This window comes from Pongo pygmaeus, chromosome 13 (genome assembly GCF_028885625.2).
Source record: "Pongo pygmaeus isolate AG05252 chromosome 13, NHGRI_mPonPyg2-v2.0_pri, whole genome shotgun sequence".
Lineage (NCBI taxonomy): Eukaryota > Metazoa > Chordata > Mammalia > Primates > Hominidae > Pongo > Pongo pygmaeus.
In genome coordinates, this window is record NC_072386.2 from 125,222,012 (window position 1) to 125,245,205 (window position 23,194).

The 23,194-nt window shown below is 49.8% G+C and overlaps 1 long non-coding RNA gene across 1 annotated transcript in view; it reads left to right on the forward strand.

Moving 5' to 3' along the window:
- LOC134737978 (uncharacterized) overlaps positions 1-23,194 on the forward strand; it is a 61,265-nt gene that overhangs the window by 19,947 nt on the left and 18,124 nt on the right. The window contains exon 2 of the long non-coding RNA XR_010123455.1: positions 1,597-1,673. This is a non-coding gene — a long non-coding RNA (uncharacterized LOC134737978). The remainder of the gene's footprint in view (positions 1-1,596; positions 1,674-23,194) is intronic.

The window sequence follows — 23,194 nt, forward strand, 5'->3', positions numbered from 1 at the left end:
TGTGGATGGGGTGGGTGAGGGTCCCCTGTGTGGCCGGGCCGTGTGGATGGGGTGGGTGAGGGTCCCCTGTGTGGCCGGGCCGTGTGGATGGGGAGGGTGCGGGTCCCCTGTGTGGCCGGGCTGTGTGGATAGGGTGGGTGAGGGTCCCCTGTGTGGCCGGGCCGTGTGGGTAGGGAGGGTGAGGGTCCCCTGTGTGGCCGGGCCGTGTGGATAGGGTGGGTGCCGGTCCCCTGTGTGGCCGGGCTGTGTGGTTGGGTGGGTGCCGGTCCCCTGTGTGGCTGGGCTGTGTGGATAGGGTGGGTGCCGGTCCCCTGTGTGGCTGGGCTGTGTGGATAGGGTGGGTGCGGGTCCCCTGTGTGGCTGGGCTGTGTGGATAGGGTGGGTGCGGGTCCCCTGTGTGGCTGGGCTGTGTGGATAGGGTGGGTGCGGGTCCCCTGTGTGGCTGGGCCATGTGGATGGGGAGGGTGCGGGTCCCCTGTGTGGCCGGGCTGTGTGTATAGGGTGGGTGCCGGTCCCCTGTGTGGCTGGGCTGTGTGGATAGGGTGGGTGCCGGTCCCCTGTGTGGCCGGGCTGTGTGGATGGGGTGGGTGCGGGTCTCCTGTGTGGCCGGGCCGTGTGGATAGGGTGGGTGCGGGTCCCCTGTGTGGCTGGGCTGTGTGGATGGGTGGGTGCGGGTCCCCTGTGTGGCTGGGCTGTGTGGATGGGTGGGTGCGGGTCTCCTGTGTGGCCGGGCCGTGTGGATAGGGAGGGTGCGGGTCCTCTGTGTGGCCGGGCCGTCTGGATAGGGAGGGTGCGGGTCCCCTGTGTGGCCGGGCTGTGTGGATAGGGTGGGTGAGGGTCCCCTGTGTGGCCGGGCTGTGTGGATAGGGTGGGTGAGGGTCCCCTGTGTGGCCGGGCCGTGTGGATGGGGTGGGTGCGGGTCCCCTGTGTGGCCGGGCTGTGTGGATAGGGAGGGTGAGGGTCCCCTGTGTGGCCGGGCTGTGTTGATGGGGTAGGTGCGGGTCCCCTGTGTGGCCGGGCCGTGTGGATGGGGTGGGTGCGGGTCCCCTGTGTGGCTGGACTGTGTGGATAGTGTGGGTGCGGGTCCCCTGTGTGGCCGGGCTGTGTTGATGGGGTAGGTGCGGGTCCTCTGTGTGGCCGGGCCGTCTGGATAGGGAGGGTGCGGGTCGCCTGTGTGGCCGGGCTGTGTGGATAGGGTGGGTGAGGGTCCCCTGTGTGGCCGGGCTGTGTGGATAGGGTGGGTGAGGGTCCCCTGTGTGGCCGGGCTGTGTGGATAGGGTGGGTGAGGGTCCCCTGTGTGGCCGGGCTGTGTGGATGGGGTGGGTGCGGGTCCCCTGTGTGGCCGGGCTGTGTGGATAGGGAGGGTGCGGGTCCCCTGTGTGGCCGGGCTGTGTGGATAGGGTGGGTGCGGGTCCCCTGTGTGGCCGGGCTGTGTTGATGGGGTAGGTGCGGGTCCCCTGTGTGGCTGGACTGTGTGGATAGTGTGGGTGCGGGTCCCCTGTGTTGTTGCAGGGACCGTCATTTGTTCTTGTGTGTTGTCATGTAATGTTTCATTCTCTGACTATTCCACAATTCACCTGCATTGCTTCCATTCAGGGATCCTGTGAATAAAATGGCGTAGATGTGCTTGCGCGGATTTCCTGCTGAGAGTCCATGAGCATCTCAAGGATTTGGTGAGTTGTAAGATTTCCACACATTCAAAGGTGGGAGGCAATTCCAAATTGCTTTCCAGAGTGGGTTTTTACAAATGGACAAGCTAATGAGCGTTCCCATTGCTCTGAAACCTCACCAACAATTGGTATCTCCATTTTTTGACAATCTGGTGGGTAATCAATAGTATATTGTGGTTAACTTAAATTTTCTCCATATTGATGTCCTAGAGTTCCTTGGCATATGTTTACTGGCTACTGCAGGTTCATTATCTGAAAGTCAATTTTTTTGGCCTGTTTCTGTATTGCAATGTTTGCCTTTTAAAAATACTGATTTATAGGAGTTCTTTATATATCCTGGATTTGCACCCTTGACTTAGTTCTGGGTTTCCAACTTTTTCTCACACCCTGGCTTGTCTTTTCTCTTTCTTTAGCATGTCTTTTGCTGAACAGCGACATTTATCTCTTCTTTTTGTTTATGGTTAGTGACCTTGGTCCTTCGTTTGGGAAATTGTTCTGTGCTCTGAGGAATCATTTCCCAAGTCAGTTTCTTAAAGCTGTAGAACTGCGTTTGCCACGTTTAGGTCTTTGTTTCACTGGAATTGGTTTTTGTGTGCAATGTAAGGTCAAGTATCAACTTCACTTCCCCCCCATGTGGGTGGGTATTCAGTTGTTCCCAAATTGTTTATTGAATTAATTTATCTCTTCCCCACTGATCTCAAATGGCGTCTCTGTGAAACACACTTTTTTTTTTTATACTTTAAGTTCTAGGGTACATGTGCACAACGTGCAGGTTTGTTACATATACATACATGTGTCAGGTTGGTGTGCTGCACCCATTAACTCGTCATTTACATGAGTTATTTATCCCAGTGCTATCCCTCCCCCTGCCTCCCCCCACCCCACGACAGGCCCCGGTATGTGATGTTCCCCTTCCTGTGTCCAAGTGTTCTCATTGTTGAATTCCCACCTATGAGTGAGAACGTGCGGTGTTTGGTTTTCAGTCCTTGCGATAGTTTGCTCAGAATGATGGTTTCCAGCTTCATCCATGTCCCTACAAAGGACACGAACTCATCCTTTCGTATGGCTGCATAGTATTCCATGGTGTATATGTGCCACATTTTCTTAATCCAGTCTATCATTGATGGACATTTGGGTTGGTTCCAAGTCTCTGCTATTGTGAATAGTGCTGCAATAAACATACGTGTGCATGTGTCTTTATAGCAGCATGATTTATAATCCTTTGGGTATATACCCAGTAATGGGATCGCTGGGTCAAATGGTATTTACAGTTCTAGATCCTTGAGGAATTGCCACACTGTCTTCCACAATGGTTGAACTAGTTTACACTCCCACCAACAGTGTAAACGTGTTCCTATTTCTCCACATCCTCTCCAGCACCTGTTGTTTCCTGACTTTTTAAAGATCACCATTCTAACTGGTGTGAGATGGCATCTCATTGTGGTTTTGATTTGCACTTCTCTGATGCCAGTGATGGTGAGCATTTTTTCATGTGTCTGTTGGCTGCATAAATGTCTTCTTTTGAGAAGTGTCTGTTCATATCCTTCACCTACTTTTTGATGGGGTTGTTTGATTTTTTCTTGTAAATTTAAGTTCTTTGTAGATTCTGGATATTAGCCCTTTGTCAGATGGGTAGATTGCAAAAATTTGCTCCCATTCTGTAGGTTGCCTGTTCACTCTGATGGTAGTTTCTTTTGTTGTGCAGAAGCTCTTTAGTTTAATTAGATCCCATTTGTCTATTTTGGTTTTTGTTGCCATTGCTTTTGGTGTTCTAGTCATGAAGTCTTTGCCCATGCCTGTGTCCTGAATGGTATTGCCTAGGTTTTCTTCTAGGGTTTTTATGATTTTAGGTCTAACATTTAAGTCTTTAATCCATCTTGAATTAATTTTTGTATAAGAGGTAAGGAAGGGATCCAGTTTCAGCTTTTTACATATGGCTAGCCAGTTCTCCCAGCACCGTTTATTAAATAGGGAATCCTTTCCCCATTTCTTGTTTTCGTCAGGTTTGTCAAAGATCAGATGGTTGTAGATGTGTGGTGTTATTTCTGAGGTCTGTGTTCTGTTCCATGGGTCTATATCTGTGTTTTGGTACCAGTACCATGCTGTGTTACTGTAGCCTTGTAGTATAGTTTGAAGTCAGCTAGGGTGATGCCTCCAGCTTTGTTCTTTTTGCTTAGGATTGTCTTGGCAATGTGGGCTCTTTTTTGGTTCCATATGAACTTTAAAGTAGTTTTTTCCAATTCTGTGAAGAAATCATTGGTAGCTTGATGGGGATGGCATTGAATCTATAAATTACCTTGGTCAGTATGGCCATTTTCATGATATTGATTCTTCCTATCCATGAGCATGGAATGTTCTTCCATTTGTTTGTGTCCTCTTTTTGAGGAGTGGTTTGCAGTTCTCCTTGGAGAGGTCCTTCACATTCCTTGTAAGTTGGATTCCTAGGTATTTTATTCTCTTTGAAGCAGTGGTGAATGGGAGTTCACTCATGATTTGGCTCTCTGTTTGTCTGTTATTGGTGTATAGGAATGCTTGTGATTTTTGCACATTGATTTTGTATCCTGGGACTTTGCTGAAGTTGCTTATCAGCTTAAGGAGATTTTGGGCTGAGACAATGGGGTTTTCTAAATATACAATCATGTCATCTGCAAAGAGGGACAATTTGACTTCCTCTTTTCCTAATTGAATACTCTTTATTTCTTTCTCCTGCCTGATTACCCTGGCCAGAACTTCCAACACTCTGTTGAATAGGAGTGGTGAGAGAGGGCATCCCTGTCTTGTGCCAGTTTTCAAAGGGAATGCTTCCAGTTTTTGCCCATTCAGTATGACATTGGCTGTGGGTTTGTCATAAATAGCTCTTATTATTTTGAGATACGTCCCATCAATACCTAGTTTATTGACAGTTTTTAGCATGAAGGGCTGTTGAATTTTGTCGAAGGCCTTTTCTGCATCTATTGAGATGCAGAGATCATGTGGTTTTTGTCTTTGGTTCTGTTTATGTGATGGATTATTTTATTGATTTCTGTATGTTGAACCAGGCTTGCATCCCAGGGATGAAGCCAACTTGATTGTGATGGATAAGCTTTTTGATGTGCTGCTGGATTTGGTTTGCCAGTATTTTATTGAGGATTTTCGCATCGATGTTCATCAGGGATATTGGTCTAAAATTCTCTTTTTTTGTTGTGTCTCTGACAGCCTTTGGTATCAGGATGATGCTGGCCTCATAAAATGAGTTAGGGAGGATTCCCTCTTTTTCTATTGATTGGAACAGTTTCAGAAGGAATGGTACCAGCTCCTCTTTGTACCTCTGGCAGAATACAGCTGTGAATCCATCTAAGTGTCTGTGTGTCTGGGTGTCTTTCTGAGCTTTTGATTTTGTTTTCCTGGAGATTTATCTGCTCTTGTTCCAATTCCACACTGTCATGATCATTACAGCTTGATTGGAAATCCTGACAATAAGAAGGGACAGTTCTTTTACCTTGCTTTCCTTCAAGAATGTCTTGGCTATAACTGGCCCTTTGCAATTAAACATGAACTTTAAAATCACTTTGCTAGTTCCACAGATGACAATTCTCTTGGGATTCTGAGTCCAATGAATTTGAGTCTATAGCCCACTTTGGGGACAGTTGACTTATTTACAATACTGAGTCTTCCAATCTATTAACGTCTTAAATCATTTATTTATATATTCTGTAATATGGCTCAAAGTCTCATCATATTCTCCAAATATACATCATTTTCTTCATAAATGTCTTTCAGTAGAAATATTCGTAGGAACTTCACATTTTTTATATTATGAGTGGTATCTTCATTTATAAATATTTTTTGCTATCATGTAGAAATTTAACTCTAATTTGTGCATGAATTTTTGTATTTGGCAACTTTGCCAAACTTCCTGTCTGTTGGCTTATCTCCACATTCATATGGCTTTTCTATGTACATAATCATATCATCAACAAATGGTAACTGTTTGGTTTTTCCTTTTCAATGCTGGTAGCTTTTATCCCCTTGTCTTCCTGTCCTGGCTAGGACTTCTAGTACAATATGGAATAGAGGTGGTGAGACCGGACATATTGTCTTATGCCCTGTTTCAAAGGATAGCTTTAAAGTTTCACTACTAAATATGATTTTATAGTAGGTGTTTTGCACAAACTCTTTATCAGGTTAAAGAATTGTCTTTTATTTCTATTTCCCTGTTTTGTACATACTATTTATTTATCAGGTTAAAGAAGTTTCCTTCTATTTCCTTCACTGAAAAACAGTTTTAAATCCTGAATGTATCCTGAATTCAAATATCTTCCTCCGTCTTCACTGAGATGAGCCTATGACTTTTAAATCCTTAATCTGTTAATGTAGTATGTTGTATTAATTTTTCTGAATGTTCAATCATTTAACCTTGCATTCCTTAGATGAATTCAACTTGTCCATGGTGTGTGATTCTGCATATGCAGTTGGGTTTAGTTTGCTAAGATTGTGTTTGCATTTATGTTCATGAGTAAGGCTGGCCCATGATGGTCATTTCCTATGCTGTCCTTGTCAGGCTTGGGGGTTGAATTCCTTCTTTTCTATTATCTGTGAGTGATGAGAATTTTTTTTTTTTTTTTTTTGAAACAGAGTCTCACTCCGTTGCCCAGGCTGGAGTGCTGTGGTGCAGTCTCTGCTCACTGCAACCTTTGCCTCCCGCGTTCAAGCGATTCTCCTTCCTCTGCCTCCTGAGTACCTGGGATTACAGGCATGCGCCACCACGTCTGGCTAATTTTTTGTATTTTTAGTAGAGATGAGGTTTCACCATGTTGAACAGGCTGATCTCAAACTCCTGACCTCGTGATTTGCCTGCCTCGGCTTCCCAAAGTGCTAGGATTGCAGGCATGAGCCACCACGCCCAGCAGAGTGATGAGAATTTACTGATGAATTTTTCTTGGCTTGAGGTTTTATTTGTGGAAAGATTTTGAACTAGTGATTCAGTTTCTTGAGTGGTGATAGGACCACATAGGGGTTCTATTCTTGAGTTTGTGATATTTTTCTAGGGACGTGTTCATTGTGTCAAATTCTAATATTAGTGAAAGTTTCATAATATCCTCTTATTATAATATTGCCATATCATAATATGTGTAGTGATTTTCTTTTTCATTCTCAATATTAGTAGTTTGACTTTTCTAATTTTTTCTTTTGATTAGTCTTGCCAAAATTAGTAAATTTTATTATTTATTATCTTTAAGAAACTGACTCTGATTTTTTATTCTATTTTATAGTTTTCTATTTCATTAAGTTCTTTTTATTTAATTAACTTACTTATTCATTATTTTATTTTTTCTTCTACTTTCTCGGAATTATTTTTCTGTGTTTTCTTCTTGAGATCTGGATTTAGCTGAGTAATTGTCAACTTTTCTTTTTCTCTAGTCTAATCACTTATGACTATAAATGTCTTTAATGTATTGCTTTATACGGCATTTTGTATTCATAACATTCATGAATTTTTAGTATTCAATAAAAGCATTTTCTAATTTTTGTTAAATTTTGCTTTGAAAATAGGTTATTTAGAAGTGTTCAGGCCGGGTACAGTGGCTCATGCCTGTAATCCCAGCACTTTGGGAGGCTGAGGCGGGTGGATCACAAGGTCAGGAGATCGAGACCATCCTGGCTAACACGGTGAAACCCCGTCTCTACTAAAAATACAAAAAAAATTAGCTGGGCGTGGTGGCGGACGCCTGTAGTCCCAGCTACTCGGGAGGCTGAGGCAGGAGAATGACGTGATCCGGGGAGGCAGAGCTAGCAGTGAGCTGAGATCACGCCACTGCGCTCCAGCCTGGGCGACAGAGCAAGACTCCATCTCAAAAAAAAAAAAAAAAAAAAAAAAAGTGTTCATTAGTTTTTAAACATATGAGGATTGTCTAATTATCTTGCACTGTGGTAAGAAAATATTCGCTGGCTATTTTAATTCTTTGAGGTTGTTTGAGGGCCATGTAGGCCTCAGGATATAGTCACCTTTCCTCAGGTGAGGAAATGTCTGCTTCAGAAGGATTTGTGAGTGCAGTTCCACGCGAATGGAACCGAGTTGCTAATTGCTTTGCTCACCTCTTCTCTGCCTATCCGACTCCTCTCAAAGTCTCCCACTGGGACTGTGGGTTTGCCGGTTTCTTCTTGGAGGCTTTTGATTTTTACCTTTAATTTTCAGGCTGTGTTTTAAGTCTATGCAGACTGCTTTTGTTTTCTTTTCCTGGTGAATTGAACTCTTCATTATAGCAAGGCAACAATCCTAGTGATGCATTTTGTCTGCAGATACACTGTCTGGCTTCCTCTGGTTTGCCGTTGCATCTTCTTTGTCTGTTTACTTCCAACCTCTGCAGATCTTTATGTTTTGAGCATTTTCTGTAAACACCATGAGGTTTGATTTCTCCGCCTAGTCTGTCAGCCTTTGTCTTTCTACTGCAGCGTTTAGTCTATTTAAATTTAATATGATTGCTTTATATTTAGGTTCAAATAGATTACTTTTTTTTTATTTTTAGCTGTTGCATATTTTTCTCTTCTATATTGTCTTCTTTTGGCTTTAAGTCTTTTTTTATTTCTATTTTCTATTCTATTAGTTTAGGAGGTCTGTACGATTGCTGGTCTTTTTGTGGTTTATCTAGTAGTTGCAATATACATCTTTAGCTTCTATGAGTTTTCGAGGGCTGCTATAATAAATCAACTAACTGTGGCATCTAACATAGAGAAAGTTTATTCTGTCCCAGTTCTGGAGGCCGGAACTCTAAAACCAAGGTGTTAGCAGGGCTGCACTCCCTCTGGAGGGTCTAGGGAAGCCTCCTCCAGCTTCTAGTGGCTTCCAGCATTCCCTGGCTTGTGGTTGCATCACTCCAACCTCTGCTTCCATCTTCATGTGGCCTCTTTTCTGTGTCTCTCTGTGTCCTCTTCTCTTCCTGTAAAGTCTCAAGTCATTGGATTTAGGTCCTACACTAACTCAGTATGATCTTACCTTGATCCTTAACCATGTGCATCTGCAAAGACCCAATTTCTAATTTAGGTCTTATTCTGAGGTTCTGGGTGGACATGAACTTTGGGGGACCCTTGCACTGCATTATACTTACCAAGACACAGAGTTAATCAATACCCCGACAGCACAGGAATCCCACATGGAACCCTGAGGCTCCACATTTATTCCTTGCTGATTTCTAGGTATTTCTATTCTGTCTTGACCTGTTGTAATCCACAGACTTTATTCGTTTTTGCAGCCAGAACTCCTTTCAACTGACCCACTTCTGCCGGGATCCATGCCCCCCTTATCCCCCTCCACTCAGTTCTTCCACCTAGAATCATGTTTCTTGGGCCCGGAATTTACCCTTCAGGCTTTTTGTTAGAGACGCTCTGTTGTTGAACTCTCTCGGGTTTTGGTTTTCTGAAAATGTCTTTATTCTGCCCTCTTTCTTGGCATTTCAGTGGGGTTTTCTTACAGCTCATCGAAGACGCCATGTCATGGGCTTCTGGTTTTCATTCCTGTGTTTGACAAGTCAGATGTCAGCCTGCCTCTCTGGCAGGTAATTGTCTCTGTCTCTGGCTGCTTTGAAGATGTTTCTCTTTGTTTCTGCAGTTTCACTAAGATGAGTCCAGGTGTGGATGGCTTTTTATTCATCCCACCTGGGGTCCACTGGGCTTTTTTTTTTTTTTTTGAGATGGAGTCTTGCTCTGTCACTCAGGCTGGAGTGCAGTGGCATGATCTTGGCTCACTGCAAGCTCTGCCTCCCACGTTCACACCAATCTCCTGCCTCAGCCTCCCAAGCAGCTGGGACTACAGGCGCCTGCCACCACGCCCGGCTAATTTTTTTGTATTTTTAGTAGAGACGAGGTTTCACCGTTTTAGCCAGGATGGTCTCAATCTCCTGATCTCGTGATCCGCCCGCCTCAGCCACTTTTTTACATCTGCAGCTGTGTCCCATCAGTTCTGTGAAATCCCCAGGCATTATCTCTTAAAATAGCATGCTGCTCCCATCGCCTCTTCTTACCTTCTGCAACCTGATGAGATGACATGAGACCTTCTGGCTTTCTTCTTCGTGTCTCCAAACTTCTCAGATTCCCCATCCTCTTGCCTCACTGTGCAGCATTCTCTAGAATTTCTTCTAACCTAACCTGTCTTTATTTATTTTTTATTTTTATTTTTTTGAGACAGAGCTTCGCTCTTGTCGCCCAGGCTGGAGTGCAGTGGTGCGATCTTGGCTCACTGCAACCTCTGCCCTCTGGGTTCAAGCGATTCTCCTGTGTCAGCCTCCTGAGTAGCTGGGACTACAGGTGCACGCCACCACACTGGGCTAATTTTTGTATTTTTAGTAGAGACGGGGTTTCATCATGTTGGCCAGGGTGGTCTCAAACTCCTGACCTGAGATGATCCACCCGCCTTGGCCTCCTAAAGTGCTGGGATTACAGGTGTGAGCCACTGCACCCAGCCCTAACCTATCTTTAGTTTATCAATTCTTCAGTTGAATTGAACATACTATAAGAATAAAAATTAAAGCCATAATCTTAATTATATTTTTACCTTAGCTTTCTACTCCTTTTTCACCAAGTCAATGCCTGTTTCTAGCTTCCTGCTTACTATTTTCAGTCTGGCTTTTCTTTAAGCTCAATAAAAGCATAGTTGTTTTACGATACATGCCTGATTTCTTTAGTATTTGAAGTCTGCATGTCTGTTTCTGCTCTCTGTTTTCTCTCTTGTCTCTTACTCATTGGATTTTGTTCCCTTTGTCCTTGTACTGAGACCTGCCTGTGTTCTTTAGTATGTAATATGTGGAGGTTCTTTGAGGCCTAGGATGAAGGTGAATTTTTCTGGAAGGGATTTGTGTTTGGTTCTTCTGGGCCACCGCAGATCCAGGGTTACCTTGCTCCAAACTCATTGATGGAGCATCTTTAATTCACCGGGAGATGGGGGCTTGTGCCGCAAGGCTGGCTTGTGGTTGCCATTTTCAGTGACGTGCCCACCCCAGCCCCACCCTGAGCTCAGCACCAGGGCAGCGTTTCTGCTGGTCTCCTGAGGTGGGGCGTGGGTGGGTTTGTTTCTGTGTAACCTGCATCTGAGGGTTGTGCAACTCATGCCCCAGCTCTGTGAGCAAGGCCTCCCGCTGGCCTCCTCCTTGAGTGGGCCCTGGGCTTGGCTCTGTGCCTTGCATAAGGGCCTGCCATTTTGTTCTGCCATAGGCTCACGACAAAGGGCGCTGCTGGGCCCTGCTCACCTCTTCGTGGCCCCACCTCCGTTTAGATGGCATCTGCTGATTCCTTACTATCTGGTCACCTCCTTGCTTTTAAAAATATTGTTTTCAGCAGTTTTGTTCCTCGGCGAGTGATTGCACTGATTAACCTAACCCGGTGCTTTACCAGAAATGTAAGTTAAGGGAAGGACTTGGTTCCTTCTGTGCATGCTTTGCACATCCCCATCATCAGCAAGTCAGCCGAGCTCTGGGGTAAGGGTCCTCCCTGTCCCATTGCCCTCACTATCTGTCCTACCCCATGGCCACTCGCCGTCCTACCCCAGTCTCAAAAGCAGCCTCCTCATTGCTCTCTGGGGCCACCCTTGCTCCCCAACAGTCAGAGACTTTGAAAACACAAATTGGAGCCCCTCCCTTTCCTGTGGAAAGCCCTCCCGTGTCTCCATTACAGTCAGGATGAAACTGAATTCCCTCGCCACGGCTGAGTCTCATGTGATTTGGCCTCTGTCCAGCCCTCCGGCCCCATCTCCCCACTGCTCACTCACCAGCTGCCTTAGCCTTCGTGCCATTGCTCACCCATGCCAAGCTCTTTCCCATCTTCGTCCTTTCCCCATAGTCTGGAAGGTTCTTCCCCCAGCACTTTGCAAGACTGGGTCTGTCTCATCCTTCAGGCCCTTCCCAATCTCGTCTCGTAGAGAGGCCCTCCCAGAACCCTCTCAGCTCTCGTGCCCTACCCGTCAGCTCCTTTCTGGCCTCCACGTTCTCCTCCTTTCTTTAGTGCTATGGCTCACCATGGGAAACTAGCACCTCTTCCCTGATGAACCTGCTTGTCCAGCTTCCTGTACAGTGGAGGCTCACAGGCATCTTGGCACCCACACCGTGCCTGCACCCAGTAGCTGCTCAGGACGTGCTTGCTGGATAAATGAGGGCACTAAGTCTCTTTGCATGCTGCTCATGGGAGGCAGGGATGGGGCTTAGCAGCCTCCAGTTTCCATACAGACTTTTGGTAGAAGGTAGCTGAAGGCAGCGGATGGGATGTGTTTCCAGATCTGACTTGGTTTACTCTCTCCCCTGTTAAGAAAAATCATCTAGCCTGGCGCAGTGGCTCATACCTGTAATCCTAGCACTTTGGGAGGCTGAGGCGGGTGGGTCACTTGAGATCAGGAGTTTGAGACCAGCCTGGCCAACATGGTGATACCCTGCCTCTACCAAAAATATTTAAAAAAGCCAGGTGTTTTGGCATGCACCTGTAATCCCAGCCACTCGGGGGGGCTAAGGCAGGAGAATTGCTTGAACCTGGGAGGCAGAGTTTGCGGCGAGCTGACATTGTGCCACTGTACTCCAGCCTGGGCGACACAGCGAGACTCCATCTCAAAAAAAAAAAAAAAAGAAAAATCATCCTTTTCAAGTTTCTTTTCCAAGTCATCCTGGGGCATTGTATGACAGGCTCTCACAAGGAGAATTTACTTATGTAGAGAAATGTACTGTGCCTGTGTTCGACTTTGCTGTTTCCTATTAATTAAGGATTCAGACTCTGTAAAGTTACATTAACTGGTAGATTTGTATCTGGTAGAAAAGAAAAGGGTTACGGCCATTGCCTTGTAGCACATTAACCAGTTTTACTTCTGACTCAGCGAAGGCGTTGCAGAATGCCCTTCCAAGTCCTCAAATGGCTCCAGGAATGGCCTTTCCCACTTACGAGTTTCTCTGTTAATGAGCTAATAAATTTTTGATATGTATTTATTTTATATTTGTACAAGATCCTGCTCTTTCTGGAAATTATACTCTGACAGCCTCCAAGAACGGTGACAGAACCTGTGGCTATTTACTGTCCAGTGGGTCCTTGCCTGGTTTGTCTGGTGACAGGCCTCAGGCCTCCGGTGGCTGTCTGTCAGCTGTGGGTCCTTGGACAGGTTGCCTAACCCCTGCCCTAGCTGAGGTCCTCTGTGCTCCAGCTCCCTCATTTATAAATGAGACGATTACATCATCAGTCTAAGGCTCTTAAAGGGGTAAATGAGACCCAAGTCAAGTGCTTGGTCCTCCACTTTAGGCATAAGAAGTACAGTAACTATAAGAATGATGGTGATAATAGCAAAGCTGTTGGTCTCTGTACGTCTCCACTAGCAGCAGGGAAGGCCCGATTTAAAGGCAGACAGGGGTCATACAGACACCCTTGGCCTCCACCAGGCGGTCTTAATGCACTTTACAAATAAGGGGGTCCTCGGAGCAGAGCCCCTCAGGTACCTCTGCCCCAGTCCTTGGGCCTTCTCTACACGACAGTGAGGTGACTGTTTTTTTTTTTTTTATGGCTTTATTGAGATGTAATTGACACTATACAATTCACCCATTTAAAGTGTACAATTCAGTGGCCTTGAGAATATTCACAGCTGGGCAACCATCTCCACCATCAATTTCAGATGCTTCTGTTACCTGAGAAGCACCCCGTATACCTCAGCCACCTGCCTCCCCTCCCGCCTCTTCTTCCTCTCCTTGGCCCCAGCAGCCATCAGTCTATTTTCTGTATCAGTGGATTCTCCTACTCCAGATGCTTTGTATAAGTGGAGTCATGCAGCACCTGGCTGCTTTCACTCAGCACAATGCGTTTGAGGCTTACCCGTGTGGGGCCAGCTCACTCTTGGCTGACAGGTGGCCCCTTCGGCAAGGTGGGACTCCTTGGGGCCCTAGCCCAGCCTGGCTACCCCTAAAGCCGGCAGCCCCGTTTGGGCTCTGCTTTTCTGTCTTGGCTGGTGCCAACCCTGGCCTGAGGGGTGTCCTGTACCCTGAGGACACCCCCACCTGGCAGCTGCTCCCCCCGCCAACTGGTCCTGCTGTGCCTTCACCCAGCTCAGGTCCCGCCCCACGTGGACAGGGGGAGCATGGAGGTCAGGGAGGCGGATGGAGCCTCAAGACCTCACGCGGGTAGATTTCTTGTCCCTTGTCTCATCAGCTGCTGGTGGCTTGTCTCATTCTCATCCAGCAGGCAAGAGGCAGTGGTTCATGTTTGGGGATGGTAGGGACTTCAGAGAGCCTGGAAAGGCAGGAAGCACCACCTAAAGGCTCTGGGGGAGGGGGAGCAGAGTCCCACCAAGTCCCCGGGGACAGTGGGGCGGCCTTTCATTTGGTATTTCCCCAGCACCAAGTACGTACAGGCGCCACGCTGGGGGCTGGAAATGACACGAGCAAGGCGGGCACCGTGCCTACCCTCATGGGGCCGAGCCAGTGGGCGAGGCAAAGCAGACGGCGGCTGTGGCTCGGTTGGGTGGGACTGTGATGGGGCAGCTGTCCTGACACCTCTGTCCCCTTGGGCCCACCCAGTGGTGGGCTGCTCGCGGGGTGCCTCCTGAGGCGCTCCTGGACTGGGAAGGAGGCCGCCGTCTGTTTCCACTTAGCAGCGTCCCAGGCCAAGATGATGTCATTGCAGCTCGGCCTGGTGGGCGCTGGTGCCGGGCCACCAGTGACAGCTCAGCTGGGAGCCCCAGGCTAATGAGAAGGGGGTCGTGGCTGCTGCAGCCACGGTGGGGCTGCTGCCTCTCATCCCAGAACCACGGCCTCATCCACAGAATCCCGGCCTGACCCCAACAGGCAGAGTAGGGGGCGGCCAGGCTGCAGGAATGTGGGGTGGGATGGTTCACTAAGGAACTGCACCTGGTGGGGGCGGGCGCAGCTGGGGCCAGGGCCTCTGGCTGTGGTCCTTCTCCTGTTCTAGGAGGGTGCTTCGCCAAGGAGCTCTGGGCCTGGCCTGTGGGCGGCTGTGCTGCTGAGCTGTTGCTCACTGCAGAGTCCATGAAATTGGCAGGCCCGGGCACCGTCCGCTGAGGCCAGGCCCCCAGGCCTGGACAGGGAAGCCGTTTCTCCTCAGCCACCGGTGCTCACCTCTCCCAGGGCTCAGCTTTCCCTGCGTGATATGGTCTGGCTCTGTGTCCCTACCCGAATCTCATCTGGAACTGTAATCCCCATGCGTCTAGGGAGGGAAGTGATTGGATGCTGGGGCCACTTCCCCCACGCTGTTCTCATGATACTGAATGAATTCTCACGAGATCTGATGGTTTTATAAATGGTAGTTTCTCTCTGTCTCCTGCCGCCACGTAAGACTGGCTGCTTCTCTTCTGCCATGACTGTAAGTTCCCTGAGGCCTCCCCAGACATGCAGGACTGTGAGTCAGTTAAACCTCTTTTCTTTATAAATTACCCAGTCTTGGGCAGCTCTTTATAGCAGTGTGAGAACGGACTAATACACTGCTGCCCACCTGTAGCTGTGGACAAGGCTGAGGACCAGGGCCTTGTCTGGCTCCGAGTGTCCACACAGCTAAAGGCTGCAGGTGGGGTTGGGCTGTGTCTTCCACAGAGGCCTGAGGCCCACAAAGGAACCATCACAGCCCTTGGTGAGGAAACTGAGGCATAGGGAAGGAGAGCGTTTGTACCAAGCAGGATGACATTGCCGGGCTCTGGCTGTGGCTGCCCTGGCACCAGTGTATACAGTCAGGCTATGAGCTGACACAGTAATCCCATAGCGAGCCCACGAAGGCAGATCAGTGCATTTAATCCTCCCAGTGACCCTATGAGATAAGATGTGGAGACTCAGAAACATCACGGAGGGGAGACTTGAACTCAAGTCTGGCTGACCCAAAACCATGCTCTCAGCCTTTGCCTGCTTGCTCTTCCTGGCTGGTCAAGGGGTCCTAGGTCCTTGCACCGCCATACTGTGTAGCTTTGGGCATAAATGGTTCCTGAGCCACCGTGTCCTCTCCTTACAAAGAGACATCAGGAGGATGAGGTGACAGATCTGCCTGGGGTACCACACTTGAGGAATTGGGAGAGGACAGGGAGGGAGCCTGAGGTTGCACGGTGCACACTGTCCCCAAGTGAGTATCAGGACTAGGGAGCGCTGCCACAGTCAGGGCCCAGCCTGGGGGTGTGGAGCTGGGCAGCAGGGCTCGGTGGGCTGGCTGAGGGCCTTCCCTGGACAGTGACGCGTCCCTCCCCCTCCCAAGCATTGCATTCCTGTTCTCTGGTTGGCAACAAACACACACGTGGCCTCTCCCTGTGCCCACGTTAAACATCTGCAGGGCTTTCTGGGAGAATGAACACACATGCGGCCTCTCCCTGTGCCCACATTAAATGTCTGCAGGGCTTTCTGGGAGAAGGGCTGCATGCAGGCATGCTGTGAATGGCCGGCGGCTCTGGCAGGGTGCTGGGCCCTGGACCAGTGTCTTGGACTGACTCTCACACCTCACCTGTCAGGTTGGAAGCAACACAGTGGCCAAGCTCTGTGTCCCTGTCACCCTTCCACACCCACCTGGCTGCTCCGTGTGCTTTTTTACGTATGTGTATTTTTATCCCTAAAATAACTGCCATGTGCATTTGTTCTGCCCCCTTCCAGGTGTTTTTGCCTGCATATGTCACACTGTGGTGGTCATGGTGACTACACCATCTGTCTGCTATCCTGGTCTTTAGTTGACATGATTCTATTGGCCAGCCCCTTGGGGAGTTGGGTGGTTTTCCTATACATGACAGCAGACACAGTCTGTCATGATATATTAAATATCTGTGGGCTACGGCGTTGGGCAGACGTTTCAGACTGACTATTCCCTACTGCTGAACATTTAGGAATTTTGATTTTTTCCTGTCCTAATTAATACTGCAAATAACATCTTTGTACATAGAGCTTTCCCACCCACTAAAAATACTTACTATTTTTTTCCTTAGGATAGGTTGAGCCTTTATTGGCCTGTTAAGGTGTCTTCCTAGACATCAGGGGTGTCACTGAACTGGATCCATTATAACCCTCCGTTCATCTGCTTGGCTCTGGACAGACTCACAAATGTGCTCAGAGGCCGAGTCACCCTGCGTGCTGCCAGCCTGGGTGAGTGCGCCTCTGCCCTCCCACTGGCCTGGCTTTGTTGAAAGTGTCTTTTTCACGTTTTAACTATTAATAGAGAAGGAGATATGCCTTCTTTGCTCCAGAAGGAGTAAAATGTCCTCCTTATGTTTCTTTCCTTCTTGATTTAGATGAGGTCTGTCTTAGTCTGTGGTCAGCTTTGCTGATTTGTCATTAAAGAAAGCCATGCTACCCGCATGGTACCCCTTTCCCTGTGAGGAGCTGTGTGCTGGACACCACATCGTCCACTGTCTGTCATTTATAGGAAACCCTCCTTTCTCGGGACACAGACCCTGGAGATGGAAAGGTGCTTGGGTGCCATCAGATACTTTTATTTATGAAGATAAAATTTGGGAGAAGTCCAAAGTTGACACTAATCATAGAAAATTCTCATAATACTAAAAGGTAGAGCTAAAAACACGAAAATCCTCTCACATCCAAATATGCTATGGCAACTGCTCTCTACCTTTTGGTGAACATCCTTGAAGAACTTTCTCCATACAGGTGCACAAATCTCCTTGAGAGATCTGGGCAAGTTCGACAGGCAGGGCAGACATAACAAATGGTCATCCATCTCCTTTGCAGGGCATGTGTGTTCATGTCATGTCATGATCTGTTCAGAGTACTGTCATCAGCAACAAAGCACGGCTCAGCATGCAGGCAAAACTGCACCAACCACCATGCATGGACACAGCACCCATCTAGCCCTGACCTGGTAGTTTGTTTGCGTCCCCTTGCTCTGCCCCCCCCAAGGAGGATGGGGGGTTCATTGTGTAAAAAAATAAAGTCTGGACTCATAGATAATATTATTATACTGTGGAGACAGGTCCTTTTTTTTAAAAAAAAAAACAAAAAACAAAAAACCATTTTAAATATGGGAGAACCAGGCCTGGAGAGGTGAGCTAACCTGCCCAGTCCCACAGTGGGGGTAGGACAGGCTGGGGGCTGGACCCTAGCCACTGTGTCCCAGGCCCAGGCTCTCTGCTCCTTTTGGCTGGAAACCTCTAGCTCTGAGGGCTAGTGGGGGTTCCTCAGGGCTGGGCTCTTAGCTTCTGGGGGCCAGGGGAGTTGGGGCAGTGCCAGGAGTCCAGGGATGGTAGCATTTGGTTTTTCCAGCCAATGCAGAAACAGCACCTGCTATAACCCCAGAGGCCAGAGGACTTCCAAGAATGTACTGCTCAGAGTGGGGGCCTCTGCTGGAGGGGTGGGGCCAGAGACGGCAACCCCCAGGTTTGCTTTATCAGAGTAGAGGATGGGCTGGCCCCTGAAACCAGAGCCCGTGAGGTGCGGGAGCTTCCCTGCGCTGAGGATGGCTCACCAAGTGCCTCTGCATGGACACTTGTTCCCCCGAATTTCCTACAAGAGACATGAGGCAGAGCTGCCATTTGTCCTTGTTAGAAAGGAGGCTCTCCACAGGTGGGGGTGCCCTGGCTTCTCGCTGGTTCATCTCTGGGCCCCTTCCCTCTTTCTGCTCCCACTTCCCCAGGCTCGGGGGCTGTGTCCCCTCAATACGCCGATGAGGGCACGACATCTTGGTTGCTGAGCAACCAAGACACGAACCAGAGCCCCAGGGCCTCCTGCAGGGGCTGACGTGGCTGGGGCTCATTAGAGTGACCAGGTCTCCACCTCTGTCTGGGCCCTGGTTTTTCTTGTCCTTGTGTTTCTGTGACGGCCACAGGGCTGGTGCCTCCGACCTGCTGGGAACTGAGCCTGAGCGGGTCTGTGCTCAGCGTCTGCTGAGTCTCTGGGCCTGGCAGAGGCCGCTTAGGAGGCCAAGCACGGAGCACCCCTGACGCCCATGGGATCCCAGTGAGACAGTGCTGAACTGTGAAATACACTCCAGCTTGTCCAAGACAGCTTGGTTTTGTCCCAGTTTTTTCCCCAGAAGCCCCTTTTATTCATATTTTACCTATTTTTGGGTGCTGTAGACACATGCCGGCTCTGCTCCCTGGAGGAGCCAGCCCTTGGCCTGCCTGCAAAGGTCCCAGGCTCCTGGGAGGCCCCGTGTGGGGGTACACAGTGCTCCCAGAGCTGGAAGCCTGCGCCATCCTCCCTAGGGGAGTGGCTGTCTCTCTGTCGCTGCCTGGGGGCCGCTGCTCCAGAAGCTCTTTTTGGGGTCTGCTTTTACCTCTTTTCTTTCTGGGCTGTTTCCTCACCCCTTCCTCATTTTTTATTTTAATGAGAAAAGATCTTGCCCTAACATCCAGGCTGGAGTGCAGTGGTGCAATCACAGCTCATTCCAGCCTCCACTGCCTGGGGTCAAACGATCCTTCCTTCTCAGCCTCCTGAAAAGCTGGGATTACAGATGCATGCCACCATGCCTGGCCCCATTTTTTTTTTTTTTATTATGAAAATTTTCAAACATTCAACATTTCAAGCAAAGATTGAAAAAATAGAACCATGATTAGCCATATGGCCACCACCTGGATTCAACAATGCACTCATCCCGGCTCCCTCTCTGCAGCGTGGCCAGGGATGGGCACTTCAGCTGGAGGCCGCAGCTCCTCTCAAAGGACTCTGCCTAGAACTGCCCTCTCAGAGCCCAGAATCTTCCCCGTTCCTTCTTCAGACCAGTGGGTGGGAGTACTGGCTCCCTCTCTCGCTAGCACTGCTGGCATACTATTTGTCTCGGGGTCCCTAACCCCGTCCAGACAGTGTGTTAATTGTCCTTCCACTTCACATCCCCAGCCACCCAGTCGGACTGGCCTTCTGACCGCTGTCTCTGTGTCCTCCTTCCTCCTCTTCCTCCCTCCTCCTTTCTTTTCCTCTTTTTGTGTCCTCCTCCTTCGGCCTCCTTTCTGGTCTAATAACCACTTGGAAGAAAGCTGTAGGCGTCCTGAAACTTGACCTCCAAACAGGTGGACATCCCTCTCCCGGGAATAAGGACAGTTTCCTTCAGAACCACAGCATCGGCACCCGAGACACCTGACCATCCCCTCCCATCCCCCCCATCCCCTCCCATCCCCTCCCATCCCCTCCCATCCCCTCCCATCCGGTCCGCATGTGAATTTCCTAATTGTTCACCTGACCATCCCCTCCCATCCCCTGGGATCCGGTCCACATGCGAATTTCCTAATTGTTCAAAAATGTCCCTTATGCTTATTTTTGAGGCAGTGCATGATTGTGCCTGGTGTGTCTGGTTCAGCTTTGGAATCTGTTTTATGCCAGGACATGCCCATCTTCTGTTTCCCTATGACGCTGACTTTTGGAGGCCGGAGCCAGTGCCTGGCAGCCTGTCCTGTTGCGGGGTCCCTCTTCCCCCGTGTGGCACCCCCAAAGGCTGGCTCAGGGTTGGTCAACCTTTCAGAGAAGAGCGCTCCCCGCATACTCCTGCTGCTGAGGCCACGTCACCTCCGGCGAGGGGTGTTGCTAAGGCCGATGGGTTCCTTCAGCAAACCCAGCCTGGCTCCTGCTGCCTCAGGACCAGTTACACAGGCCCAGCCCTGCCCACAGCGCCCCCCTTGAGGCCACGAATACGGCTCAGGAGGCCCAAGTGTGCACGGTGAGCTCACACCCACTTCCAGCCAACAACCGTCTTGCCTGGTGAAACTTCCCTGGGCTGCCGGACCTGCGAAATCCCCAAATGCCAAACATTCCCGCCTCACATAATCCCAGAGAGAGGGGACCCAATGTTCCCAGGTCGCAGCTGAGGAGCCCGAGGTTGCCATCAGATCAGAGCCCCAGCTGCCTGGTCTGCCACAGCTCCGCTAGACGCGATGGGGTCAACAGGTCCCAACGCCCTTGTGCAGCCCGGCCCCGCCCCGCCCCATGCTGGGGGTTCACACGGTGACCTCTTTCCCTTCCTTGACAGAGGCTCTTCGCTGGACAGTAGACAGGAAATGCCCAGGGTCTTCTGGCCTACGTGGCCTCCCAGCCTGGAGATGCTGTGCCTGGTTGGAGGCCTGGTCTGGTGGGGGGCAGTGGCCTGGGGTTTTCTCTCGGCCATGTACTCCCCCAGGCCTGATGGAGCCCAGCCTCCCAGGCACTGACAAGCAGGTCATGGTTAAAAGAGAGCACCAATGGGCGGCAGGGTGCAGTGCCTCTTCGCCACCAAGCCTTTACCTGTTCACTGACCTCCTCTTCCTCCTGTTCCTGGGAGCCACCAAGAGTCTAAGCACTGCCGGATGGTGCAGAGAACAGCAGCCCAAGTCTAGCGTGTTGACCGGCGGCAGCCTGCGCTGCGGCTGAGGATGAAATCACCGTGTTCGAATCCCAGCCCTGAGAGCCAGCCGGAGTGGCCCAGATGTTTCCACTCAGGGTTTGGCAAAGGCACCACCAGGAGGAGGACAAGAGCGGAGAAAGGCGACTGCCTGGGCGCGGCGGGAAGATGGGAGCCGCTGCCCTTCAGACAGCTGCCGTTGGAGCTCCCCGAGGGTTCCTTTGGATCAGCCCTGGCCCAAGACCTTTCCAGGGAGGCAGGCTCCTAGTGGCTCTTCTGAGCACCCATCGTTTGTAACCACAGAACCAGGGCACAGAGCCCAGGGGACAGAGTTGTGTGCTGCCCGAGGAAAAGAGGATCTGTAGGCTGAAGCAGCTCTCGGGCATGCCGCCGCCACAGAGAGTCCCCGGAGAGCAGGAGCATCCAGGGTTTGGTGGTGTCTGTGGAAGGAGTTCCTAGGTGGCCAGAATTCAGAAAGACAGTACGAGGGGTCGAGACTGCCCCAGGAACCCTCAACCCACCCTGTATCACTGTGAATTTACAGGAGTGCCACAGGGTTGAAGGAGCCCAACTTTAATGCTTTAAACTCAGTGATTCATTGGTGGAAATCTTGTCTCACTCCATGAGGATTTGAGGTGGTTCTTGGGAAACTGTACAGTGAAGAATTAAAGTGAGAAGACGCTAGGAAAACCCTGAGCCAGATGCTTGGGAACTGGAGCATGGAGATGGTTACACAACCTTGGGAATCTACTAAATGCCCCGGAACTGCACAGAGCAAAGTGGTTAAAATGGTACATTTTATGTTACGTGTATTCTCCTGCAATAATAATTAAAAAACCAAAAAAAAAAAAAAACCAAAACAAAAACAAAACAAGAAAACAACTCTGGGCTGGGGAAAATTCCAACTAGAGCGGGGAGAAGGAGAAGAGAGAGCCGGGCCCAAGTCCTCCCAGCTGGTGGGGTGGAGCTGTGGCTCGCGGCCCCCTCTTCTGCCTGCAGCCAAAGGGAAAAGAAAACTGTCCATTTGCCGTCATTCTGAAAAGATAAATTGACCTGCTACGTGCCAGGCCCTGTGCTGGAGACACAACACCGATGATGAAACCAAAACAGTCCCACCCTCAGGGAGCCCCTGCTGTGGGGAGCCCCCGTACACTTGTCCCTCTTCATGGGGACAGCAATGTGAGTTCCTCCAGGTGGAAGTCCGTTTTCAGGCAGTGAGTCTTCAAGAGATTTCACACAACCTCGTGGGGAACGGGGCTGTGGGACCACGCATGGCCCAGACGGGGCCCTAGGAACAAGCTAAGAAGAGAGACCTGGTGGTCTGGCGGTGGAACTGGGACAATGGAGTGGAACGTCCAACCATGCCAGGAGGGGAGTCACTGAGTGAAAGGGTGGAAGGCCCAGGGCGATGGAGAGGGGACATCAGATGGCAGCAGCAGAGGTTCCCGAAGCTTTCTGGAGCCAGGGAAGGTCTGTGTGTGCAGGAAGGGTGATGAGGGCTGGAGGCTGCAGGACTCTCTGGGAGGGAGGGGCTGAGCTGCTCAGGGGAAGAACATCCGGGAAGCCCAGCTTGAGAATTGGAGCTGCCTGTAATCCCAGCACTTTGGGAGGCCGAGGCGGGTGGATCACGAGGTCAGGAAATCGAGACCATCCTGGCTAACATGGTGAAACCCCGTCTGTACTAAACATACAAAAAATTAGCCGGGCGTGGTGGCGGGTGCCTGTAGTCACAGCTACTCAGGAAGCTGAGGCGGGAGAATAGCGTGAACCCGGGAGGCGGAGCTTGCAGTGAGCTGAGATTGCGCCACTGCACTCCAGCTTGGCCGACAGTGTGAGACTCCGTCTCAAAAAAAAAAAAAAAAAAAAAAAGAATCGGAGCCTCTCCCATGGGCAGGTCCCGTGGGGAAAGGGCCACGTGCAGAGATGCATTGCAGAAGGTCTCAGAAGACCAAGGCTTGTTGGGAGCAGGGTTTGGGGACTTCCCTTGGTGATAGGAGGAACCACCAGCAAGTGCAGGAGGCTTCATGTAGGCATGTAGCTTGTGAGGAAGGAGCAACTGATGAGCGGATACATGTGCCTCCTCAGTTGGCATCATGTTTTCCATGTCATTCTTATTGAAGCATGAATTGGAGCTCCATTCCTCTTCATGGCTGAGTAATACTCCATCAAATGGGTGGAATACATTTTATTTATCCATTCATCAATCATCTTAGGAGGAAGCATCCCCATTCTGTGCATAAGGAAGAGATTGAATCACTGATGGCTTCACACTGCTGTGTGGTGGAGCTGGGATTTGA